This window comes from Parasteatoda tepidariorum, chromosome 6, assembly GCF_982258835.1.
Source record: "Parasteatoda tepidariorum strain Cologne lab strain chromosome 6, Ptep-v5.0, whole genome shotgun sequence".
Classification (NCBI taxonomy): Eukaryota; Metazoa; Arthropoda; class Arachnida; order Araneae; family Theridiidae; genus Parasteatoda; species Parasteatoda tepidariorum.
In genome coordinates, this window is record NC_141760.1 from 11,161,628 (window position 1) to 11,174,294 (window position 12,667).

The window sequence follows — 12,667 nt, forward strand, 5'->3', positions numbered from 1 at the left end:
GCAAGAAAATTAATTGAAATGTGAAAACGTCAAGTGTAAATAAAATTTTAATTAGCGGGCACAAGGTAGGGGGGAAGGTATGCGTTAATTTTTTCCACCCTCCTCAACCCTTTCCGGCTTTCACGTCAAGCGAGGGGTTATAATCATCTAAGCCCCCTACCACTTATAACCTCCCCGTCTTCAACATTCCAGCACTGTCATGGCATCCGCGCACGCGCAGAACTCAACGTGTAAATTAAGCAATTTTTTTTTTATATTTATATTCTTCGACCACTCTTCAGCTTTTGTAACCGTGACTTTTCTCCTTTTAATGCGAGGAATTCCCACCCGTTGTTAATTGCGAGTCTTGATTTAAAAGTTACGACGTAATTTAAATTAGAGGAAAACTTAGCAACCGAAAAAGCCCATTCTGGAATGCCGGATCCCGATCCTGAGTCGAGAACAAGGAAAAGAGGAGTGACATTTTTCCAGCGTTGGAATGCAATTATTGCAATTATTTGGCTGAAATCACTCAAGGCTTTTCCATTACACCATCTTTCTTTAGGTTTAGGAAAATCGGGTCCCAAACCTAATTACACCTTATCCAACCAGAGCTTCATCTGGGAATTATTTTTTTTTCCTCAAGAAAACGATAGTCGTAAATAAATAGAAAATTATTTTCGTTTTGAATCTAAACCAGAATACTCTTAAATAGGACTGCTATTATGGGAATAGGTTCGATACTTCGATCATCGAGAACTTACATCGTGTTCGAAAAATATTATTTTTTTGAAAATTAGCATTCTTTTCTTTTCTATTTTTTTTTTTTTTTTTTTTTTTTTTTTACTCTTTGCATAATTCACTTGGAATTATTTGTTTCATAAAGTTGTAACGAAAAATAAGATTAATGGATGAAATTATCTTTTTAATTGACAATCTTTAAAATCTAAACCAGTTAACGCTTAAAAAGAGCAGAGAATGGATTCAAAAAAAGAGATATGTTATAAAACATCAAAGGAGTAAATTTAAAGCACTAATAAGAGAAAATTTTGATCAGGTTAAAAAAGAATAATCATTATAATTCAGAAGCTGTTTAATTTTTATGAAATTGACCAGGAAGCATTTTTTTCATTAAATATATTCGAAAGAGAAGAGTAAATGAGCATTAAAAATTTTCTATCGAATTTCATTTTTTAAAATTTTAACCTACTTACACTTAAAAAGAAGGGCAAGTTAAAAAGTATGTTCGAAAAAAAGGACGTTTAAATACTTTTTTTCTATTCGATATCATTTTTCCGGTTCGAAATATCCACGGGGCCGAACTTTGATTAAATAAAAAATAAGCAACATTTTTAATGTTTGCACGATTCCTTGATTTTACATTATATTGATGAAAAATTATTATCATTATTTTGAAAGGAGGAGGGCTAATCTTAACCAGCTAATCCTCAAAACGATAGAAAAATAAGTAAAATGCTATAAAATTTATAATAAATTTCAAAATAAAATAAATTAATAATAAAATTTCAAAAAAGTCATATTTTAAATTTTAATTTCTCAAAAACGAATCGATTGATTTTTTTTCAAACTTTGGATTTTTTCACTCCATTAGTTATAATTTCAATTTTTACTTCGCATTTAAATTCAGTTACTAAAAGTACTTGAGCAGTTTTTATTTTTATTTTATAGACATAAATTATTAACATATATGAAAACAAAAATTGTAACAAGTGAAACCAAACATATTAAGTTTAAATGTGAGTAATTGTTGATGCATTTTTAACAAAAATCATAGTGCACTAAATCTGCATCTTAAATTTTTTTAAACATTTCTAAGTGTAAAATTTTGTATTTTTATTTCTTTAATTTAAGTACATAAAGCTTTAAACATATTTTTCTTTTAATTTCTTTCAACCAACTTAAATTAAGCCATAATCTGTACAATATGTTCCATGATTGTAATGAATTTTCGATACAAGTATCATTTTACTATGAATTCTACTTCCATAAATGGATAACTTTTAACATTGATTTTTAAAATCTTCTTTAAAAAAACTAACTCAAATAAAAGTATACTAATGAGCGCATTCCTTTAGAGTTTATATTTCACAAAGGCGAAATCAAATTAATATTGAAATAAAGAGGTCGCAGTAAGTAATAAAGGTTTCACGTTAATATTTAGGAGAAGAAAGAAAACAAAACCTCCATTAAAATCTGAAAATTTAAGGAAAGATTATTTAAAAGCGTCGTAAGGTGTTTAATTGCCCCAGAAAGCTGAAAGGAGTTGGAAGAGCAATTTCCCGCCATAGCAACTTGTTACATTTCTATAGCGCTTTTACCTTATATTTCGCACAAATATTAAGTTTTGACCCCTATCGGGTATATATATATATATTCATTATATGCTTTCATTATTTATTTATATATATATAATGAAAACGTAAGCAACCTAGATGTTTACAAATTTCTTAATGAAAATATTTTTCTCATGTGACTTCAAAAAGATGGAATAATTTAAGGTATATAAGTGTGGGGAAGAATTAAAAGCATAATTATTGGTTTCCTTCCTTGAGTTTTTCGATTGCATTTCATTGATTTTCATTTAAAAAATTTTATTTAAATATTTAATTATTGACTAAAAAGTTTAATTTTTCAAGAAAGAATTAATTTCAATAATTGATTTAATTTCTCAAGATTTTACGCCTGAGCACTTTTAAAATGAATTTAACTTCGTAGAGAGTGAAGAGAAAGTGGTTCAGCCAACAGGGGTCCTAATTTACTAGCATTCATAATTTTGTCTCGAGACAGAAAGTGACATTCATTATTGCGAAAGTTCTCTACAAATAACTTTAAATTTTTTATTTTTCAAAGCAAAATTTTTAGTTGTTGACATTCATAACATTAACTGAGACAATGGTACACACACACAAAATGTTTATTAATCGTATCTAGATGTTTGCAAACAAAAATAAGAATATAAAGTTTAAATAGGATGATCAATCAAAAATACCCTTTAGAAATGGCAGAAATAGATAAATTATATATTATTGCAAAGATTCTTTTAAAAAGCAATTTCCCAAAAATTAACAAGCGAAACGCACTGATATTTTAATATAAATTAGATTAAATAGAGTACTTTAAACTTATGCATCATCAGTCGAATTAATTTGTCAAGTATTTTGTTATATTTTTATGATAATTTCTGTAACAAAATGCCATCTTCGACCATCAATTCAGAACTAGCTGTTGTGAAGGCTCTTGTGAAGTGCTCAAAAAATAGTAGCGTTGCAAAAAAAAAAAAAATAAATAAATAAAACTCAAACAATTTTCAAACTTTTGAGAATTTTTTGTCCGAGCCCCCTTAAGAATTTAAAATTTAGTGATGCATTAAATTTAGTTATGTATCAAATAATAAAAATCACATCCAAGTATCCTTCCAATTTTTTATCAACATTAAAAGAATACTGAAAGAAAATCAATGAAAAAAAATAATATGGAGCTAATTTTATATAAATAGAAATTTATATTGCTTTAGTAGTAGATGTAACACATTGTTGCAAGGAAACAATAAAACTCAAACAATTCTAAAAATTTTGAGAATTTTTTGTTCTAGCCCCCTTAAGAATTTAAAATTTAGTTAGGTATCAAATAATAAAAATCACCAAGTATCTTTCCAATTTATCAATCGACATTGAAAGAATAGTTGGAGGAACTCTTTTCTTTTATTCTTTTTTTTTTTATATTCCTCCGCCACCCCTTTATACGTACCTAAATAGTAGCAACCTCTAATGATTACCGGAGGCGACAGTTGGATAATTCGAACGTAAAAACTATCCATTCTAACCCCTAACTAGGCATCCCATCTAATTAGATGGAGATAAAATAAAAAGGTGGAAAAAAGCTAGGCTTTCAGAAAACGAAGCTTGAGTAACTTTTTTTTAGAAGTCTAGAGGGGTCAACTCTACCCGACAGGGGCCTTGGCGAGTGGGGCTGGGCCTGCCCTCATCGTTAGCTGCCTTCTGTCACGTGACCCTTAACGAGTGGGCCCGCGAGTGACACCCATAATTGGCCAATCAGCGTGTGCTCTCGTCATAGTACCTACTCTTTCTTGCCTTTTTACCTCATCCGTTTCTCTCTCTCACAAACTAATTACGTGTCCGCGTGGTGGCTCTGTTCTGATGTGGGCAAGATAACTAAGAGAAGGATGGAACAAAATAAAAAAGGAATGTTCCAGAAGGATCAGAGAAACAATCTGTACCCGTAATGAGAACGACAGGCTTCATTATCGCTAAAAGGAACACTCTCTCTCTCTTTCTCTCGCCCACCTACAAACGAAGCAAGCAAAGCAGGAATTCTGATGGGCCCCGGCCCACCCTCTCTTCGCCATTCGAATGCCCCTCAAACATCATTTGGCGAAACGAGAGTTCTCACTTTTAATCTTGGTTGGAAAAAAATTAGTTGGTTGACTTTTGGAAAATAACGAACCTGAAGAAGTAATGCTTCGCCGTATGAGTGAAGAAAATAAATGAGATCAAACGGAAAGTTTAAGTCTCTTGAAAAGAAAAGAAAAAATAATTCTTTTAAACATCAATTAAAAATTAATTAACATATTAAGATATTTCTGTCTACTATAATTGTGGTCTAAATGAAGATTAAGTATTTATTGTCATTGCTTTAAAAAACTAAGGTAATATCAAAATACTGAATAGGGTTTATTAAAAGTTTGTTAGAAAATAGAAATGTGAAAGACAATTTAAAAACTGCTGTATTTTTTTTTTTTTTAAATTGCTTTATTTGTTGCATTAAATTTGGGCTTTTTCTTTCCTGTTAACAAAGTAAATTTCCCCAAATGCTCTTGATGACAATAATAGTTTGAGATTTTACAAAGTTGCTATCAGTGCCGAAAAACTAAACTTACCTTACCCACGAAATGAAACGAACATTTATGATTTAAATACTGACTGCAGCAAAACACAAAGTGCATAAAGCACAAATGATAGTACATCTGTGGACTTACTGGAATTTTAGTTCTATAAGCAAGAACCTTCTCAGTGTCTGAGCACCAACTGATCCATTCATTTGGTGTTTAGACCAAAGAGTTGAAATACTATACAATCTCAACTCTATGTTTTAAAAACCAAGGAAGGTCTTTGTTCATAGAACTAAAACTTTAGTACGTCCATAGATGTACTCTCATTTGTGCTATATGCACATTGTTCTTTGCTTTAGTCCACATAGCGCAAAGTATACTTCCAAACCATTAAGACTCAATCTTAGTAAGTGAAAATCTAATCATTAGATCAAAAGTTATTTGAGTATATTTATTAATAGTATGATACCCTTTTTTCGCTCACTCTACATGTTACAAATTTATCATAGCTTTTTTTTTTTAAAGAAAATTATTGATTTTGGAAAACAGTATTTTATTTCTGTGATTTTTCAATGATATCGGAAATAGTATGTCGCCAGATTTTTTATTTATTTATAATAATTTATTTCCTTTAAATGACGTATAAAACTCATTTTTAATTAAAAATCATTTAAGCTGAGACTGCAGAGGGAGAAGAGGAACTCAATGAATAATATAATAACTAGTAAAAAAGGAAATAAATAAATAACTAAATAATTTCTAACTAAATGTTTTTAATAAAAACGTATGAAACCTCATAAACTTTTACTGAAAACATGAAGACAAATATTTTCTCCTCTTTAGTTTTCTCTCTTTATAACCATTCTAAAACTAATTTTTTAAAAAAATATTAAAAGTGTAGTATAACACAAGTATAACACAAAGTTCCAAAGAGAATAAGTGGTTGTTTTTCATCTACCTAGCGCCTCAAATTTTTCAGATTTTTATCTTTTACACCAAATTTTTGATTAAAAGAAACAAATTCTCTTTTTTTACACACTCTTTTTAATAGGCTTACTAAATCTGATAAATATTTTTTCGTGAAAAAATAGGAAGACATTCGTCAACGAGTGATTTTTTTTTTTTTTTTTTTTTGTGTTCTCTTGTTTTTTGCAATACTTTCAGCGTCTCAGTTCTTTTATCTAAGATGTTTGCTTTAACTCGAAATTTTCCATCTGAAAACTATTTTCACTTTTTTAGTAAGCTTACAATTACATAATTGCATTTTAATTTATTATTATTCTTCTGATATTTTCATCTATTGTTGTTTTTAGTTCCTGGAAGTTAAGGCTGTTTCTCGAATGTTCCGTCGTCATACGAAATGATGCTTGTTTGAGAATAATATGCTATTTTTATAACTGTCGTGAGTTTGCAAATGTTACTCATGATTGTTAGGTCAAGTTTAGCCTATCCATAGTCAGCGCCGTCAACTCTTATTTTGAAAATGAAACAAAATGTCAACGTTTAAAAAAGTTACAGTTTCGCGAAAATGAAAAGCGTTTTTTAATGTTTAAAAACTTACCTCGATGCCGCATTACTTGGGCTCATAAAATTTGCATAAACTGAGAATAAGAGAATGATTTTGATAATTTTTATCAAAATGGAAAAAATGTCGCCAAATTGGCAATTTTTAGAAATTTTAATAACTTTTAAAGCATTTAAGTTATTTGTCCGTTCTAAAGCCCAGATTGTTCTTCACGGCAAGATTATATATATAGTTTAAAATCATCACATTGCTTCAAGTGTAAGGCACTTAAACTATGGCTTTTTATTTTTATTTTCCTTGGCCACAGAGCATCGAAAAACAGCGTTACTTAATTCCGTATTCTCGACCTTTCCGCCATACGAATTCCATCTGTAAAGCAATTTTTTTTAACTGCCATATGTGACATATAGCACCGCCTGTGTCATTTGGCTGTTCGCAGCTATAGGGGCGTCAGGTAACAAATTAAAGCCAAGCCGCCGCCAACACACCGAAAGTTAAGTGAAAACCCGAAAATGTTCGTCATCGTGTTACTTACCCAACAGCTGGTTTACGTCGGAAATAAAATAAGAACGAACTCAATCACAGGAAGAAAAAAAATTGCTTTGGTATCGGAATAGGAGTTCAACATTTCTTTTTTTTTTTTTTTTAAACTCTCACGAGTTGTTTTACGTTTTTAGAAGAGTGCCAAATTTGAGAAGCGAAGGCGGTTGAAGAGATGTTATTTTCGAAATGTTTTTCTAATCTTGTTTCAAGCTTGTCATTCTAATTAGAGTAATGGATAGCCGTTTGATTCGTTTTCTATGACAGAAGTAATTGTAAACCTCGAACTGTTAATTGCAAGAGAAAAGCGACAGAAGGAGGTTTGTGTTATGGCACCTTTAACTTGGAAGGGGAAAAAAAGGGCTTTTGTCTGAAGGCTATTTTTTGAGGGCACTTTTGGAATGCATAAATAACGCTTTATGTTTTATAACTGTTCTTATGAATTCTTCAAAGTTAAATAAAGTAACTTATTTTGAATAATAAGTTATATAAAATAAGCTATAGTAATATATAATAACTTAATAGTTAACTGTAGTTGAAAATTTTGTGCATCTTTAGCTAATTCTTTTTGAAAATAGCACAAAGTTTAAATATAAAGAATATCCTATAGTTTTTCTTTCTTTCAAAAATATGAAGCGTTTACCTAACTTTTTCATATAAGGGGTAAAAACGATGTCATATTGAAGCTTTTTTAATAAATTATACCTTCTAAGCTCTAATTCTAATTTTTTCCGAACTTTTAGCTGCAAGCTTCCAGCTTGGAGAGTGGTACGTAGCAGAGAAAGCTCCGTTCAAATTTATCCAGAGGCTCAACGCTTAGAGGGTTAAATACCTGATGCTTTGTTTGTCTGTTTTAAAAAAAAATGTTCTTTTCTGTACAGCAAGATTAGGTAAATATTATAAAATAATAGGGGATAAGATTTAGTGAGAAATGTAGTAATTCATAAACTCAATATTTAGCATGACAGATGGACAACATTTGCCCACGCCATAGCTATTTTATACATTTCCTACGTAATATTATGAACATGTGAGGTTTTCCCCATGCAATATTATGCCCATGTGAAATTTTCTCCCAAGGAATAAAAAAAAAAAAAAAATTCACTCACGCAATCTCCCGTTCATGTGAGATTTCGAACAACAATGTTAGAAATTTCGCGGTAAAAATGGTTAAATAGCAATTTATTTAGTTGTTATTTCACTATATTTAGCCAAAACAGTCAAATAACCATCAAAAAGATCACATTCAAATTGTTAAGTGTAAGGAGAAAAAACGTTTATTGGTGGTTTTACTTTATACAGTTCATTAACCATAATTCTATTCATACCAACATGGCCCATCTTATTAAGTCATTTTGTTCTATGCAGCTAGGTAAATACTGTAACTAAGAGGGGTAATCAGTCAATTTTATGACCGGCTGAACAGGGGTTCGAATCCCAGCTTTGATACCATAATATTTCTTCCACTCCCTCAATGCATGAAACGTTTCTAGTATCTTGCACTCTTCAATTGGTGACTCTAGACTAATAGAGTACGAAATTATCATTCACGTATAAATAGCGCAGCACCCACAGAGCTCTCATGTCCGCTTAAGCTTTATTTTTATAGTTCAGGAACTATGCTGGTTGTAAATGGTGACAAAACCGTACAGTTTCGCATTCACTGTTTTTTAACATCACCAATTATAAAAGGTTTCAAAACCAGAAACGAAAACCATGAACTTTATGGTTAATTGGATGATAGACTTCTGCTAGTTATTTTACCGTAATTTCAGAAAGAAAATTCTAACAGTGCAGAAACGAATAATTTACCTGAGAATGCTAATTTGTGTTTACATAAAACTCTCTGTTCAAATAGTATTTTGTATTCATTTTCATGACTATTAAATAATTTTTTATTAAATATTTATAACTTAGATTTACGCCACAAATAGCACGGCGATTTAGTAAACAAACACAAAATCAGCATTAAACAACATTACGAAAACATACACAAAACTAAAAGGCACATACCGTCGTAATAAATAAAGAAAATAGCTCGAATTCATTTTTTAAACTCATTCTTATTTGTTGCTCTTCTTGGTGGCTTTGCGTTATTAAGGTAAATCAAAACAACTCAGAAGCAAAATATTAAGCAAAACAACTTAGAACTTCATACAATCAAAGTATAATACTCTAAAGTATAATACTATGAAGTACAATAACATAAAGTACTAAAGTTTTCAGTATTCATTTGGCACTATGCTAATGCTTAATGATGTTTGATAGCCAATATTTACCACTACCAAGAAACTTTTCCACTATCAAGAAAGAGTAGAGAACAAATTGATGCTTCAAAAACAAGTGGAAATGGAAAGACTAAACGGGAACGTAATATTACGTCAAAAACAGGATACACAAAAGACCATATCACTTAGTACAGAGTCAAAAATAGGTTAAGCATCATAAGCATCAAAAGGAGTTTGATCATTAATTTTGATTTTTAGTTCATAACTTAATTTTATTTTTAATTCAATTACCGTTGATTTTAATTTATAGATCATAACGTATTTTTACTTTTTATTTAGTTACCGTTGATTTTTAACTTTTCAGTGTTATAGAAACGAGTTTCGAAACTCCATTTTATTAATACAGATATTTCAACACTTAAAATAAAATCAATGCATCGACCATTTTTATCACAGCTGCACGGAAGGCCACGCGGTTCCGTAAACACACACTGCAATTTTATGTATTTTCTTTTTTTCTCATTGAAATATGAAAAATAATCCAATGTTAAAAAAAAGAGTGGATTTGAAAAAAGAAGAAGAAAAAAATTGACGATCAAAAATTAAACCATTCGAGTGAACCAAATAAGCATTATTATATCGGCTGTTAACAGTCAGTAATGATCAATTAAAAAACAGCTTCTGACGCTTTAAATCTTTCATCAAAACACAAATCACTCGTTTCAGTGATTATAGCGTAATATACAACAAAGCATCCCTTTTTATCAACACATTTGTTTATTATTTCTACACCAAGAATTGCTCGAAACGAAAAAATAAATCAAAAATCTACGCATTAAGTTTTTCATTCAATTTTTAATGCATCTCAGAGTAATGTTATTTTCAAAACATGAAATATTATCGTTTATATGTATATGTGCTACCGTGAATGATCGAAGTCAAGAAAATGTCGAATTTCACCGGTGAATGTCGACAATCACATAGTCGCTTTAGTGAATGTTCGAAATATTTGTTATATCCGATTTGTTATCAATTTATTCATTGATATTATTATATTCGATATTTTAATATCTGCTGAGAATAGATTCGGAGTACCAGGCGAATGTATACCGGGCAGTGGCATTTGACTAGACCTATTATATATTTCGAACATTTAACAAAGCGACTATGTGATTGTCAACATTCACCGGTGGAAGTCAACAACCACAGTAACATATGCATTGGTTTAAAGAGGAAATAGGAGCAATATTGACACGGATCTTCTCAAAACTTTAGCTCCGATCCCGCATGAAGTAAAGTATGCGAAAAATTATACAAAAATGTGCTTTTTTCTTAAATATTGTTTTTAATTTATGCACTTCAAAAATTATGTATGAAAATAAAAACGAATAGTTCTGACATAAATATACCAAATATTAACCACGAGGCCGAGATAGCCTGGTTGGTAGGGCACTGGGCCAATGTCCAAGAGGTAGTGGGTTCGATCCCCGCCCGCCGAAGACTCCCCGTTTAGTAAATGGTGACTGATACACGTTAAATCTGTCGAGTCCCAAAGTCTTCCATGTTCCCATAACAAATGAATACCACTGGGGGTACTGATCTGGGAGTTTCCTTGTCTTCTGGATTGATTCAAAATTGCAAGGTTACGGAGTTGACCATCAGTAGTCGCAAACGCAAAAATTGTGTCGGCTGTTCAACGACGGATATAAAAAAAAATATTAATCACAATTAGTCAAATATAACCATGAATTTAAACTTCTAAGTTTTAGTTTTTAACTAAAGCTTTTTAGTATTCTTACAGAACTTTACCTCCCAAGGATAATATTTTTAAAAATCAAAATCATTCCGATAGCTTAATTTTCATAATTTCTCCGTTTCTTCACAAACTGTGTTATGGAAAGAAACAGATTTTGCTTTCCACCGATAACATTGTACAAAGGAAAATTTGAACGTTTTTCTTGTCCTTTAGATGAAACTGTGCGATTCTGTATCAAGAAAGGGTGCTTCGTACATAGATCAAAACTAAAATGGTCCTTTTCTTACAATTTTTATGGGTGAAACCAGTGAATTCTCGGATATCTCGCTTTCGTTTGCATCTAGAGTCTCGAAACTTCGGTAGGGTAGATAAGATTTTTGTCGCCAAAAATTTCACCAACCTGGCCAAGTTAGTGATGTTCCGGTGTAAATGAGAGTACAGAGCGCTGAAAAAGAAAGAGGACGACCCTGAATAACTTTAGATCTAATGATCGGATTTTCACTTGTTATTACTCGATCTTAATGGCTCAAGGAGCTAATGACCTCAAATATGCTAATGAATAAGGGCAGGCGATATTTTAAGTCACAAAATCAGACACAAAAACAATACTTTCTCTGAATTAGCATACCTTATTTTGACTGGATATGAATTTCTTAGAGCCTCAAAATATAGGGGATAACTGCAATCTGGGAAATACTGTCCCAATAGTTTGGTCTGGACAGAGCTCCAAAGTTTGGACTACTTTATGTTAATTTTACTTTTTGCGTATTATTTGTTACATTTTGTGAATTTGTTATGCGAATTAAAAAAAAATTTGCATTAAATTATAAAATTTGTTTATCTAAATATGATTCCGTGTAAAAAATAACTTTTAGTAAATATTTATTATTTTCTATTTTAACTAAGAATGGTCAGAAAAGTTTTAAGTTGTAAGGTATAAAATTTTATGCATCATTTCGAAAAATGTAGTTTAACATGGCAAAATAGAAAATTTAAACAAAATTAGTCGAAAAATTCCTGCGAAATCAAATTTCAAAATTCGATTTCTCAGGAAGTATTTAACCGCATTTTGCTTAAATTTTGTATTTTGCCATGTAAAATTATATTCTTCAAAATAATGCAAAGAAAATTATGTGTCTTAGAATTCAAAATTTTTCAACCATCCTTAAATAAACTGAAAAAACTAATAAATATTTACTAAAAGTTATTTTTTTTCAAGTAAATATCTTTGGATAAACGAATTTTATAATTGAGGGTAAAAAAATTTCAATTCGCTTAAAACGTACTCGAGAAATTGCGAAACATGCAAAAAGTAAAATTAACATTGAGGGGTCCAAACTTTGCTGCGCTCTCTTCGAGAACGTGAAAATCTGATCATTAGCTCAAAAGATATTCAGGGTGGTCTGTTTCTGTTCTTTTGCGCACTGTACATTTCTTCTCTGCAAGTTGTTATTATGTACTGCTAAAGTACCGAGCTGAAATGGGGATTAGGAGAAAGACTGTAAGTGGTAAACAAAGCATGATTGCAGATTTTTTATTTTCAAATATAAATATACCAGAAACATATTTTTAAAAGAAATTTTTCATGTTTTACAGTGTTCTTATTAACATTCAGGAATTCTTAATTTTTTTCATAATATTGCTCATTTTGTTTCTCAGGGATAAAATTTTGTAAAATATAAAAGTTATGGCATCTTAGTTGAGAATTTTTTTTAAAACTTATTTACAATTTCGGTTTCCAAAAGGGGTAAAATGCTTCAGGGACCATC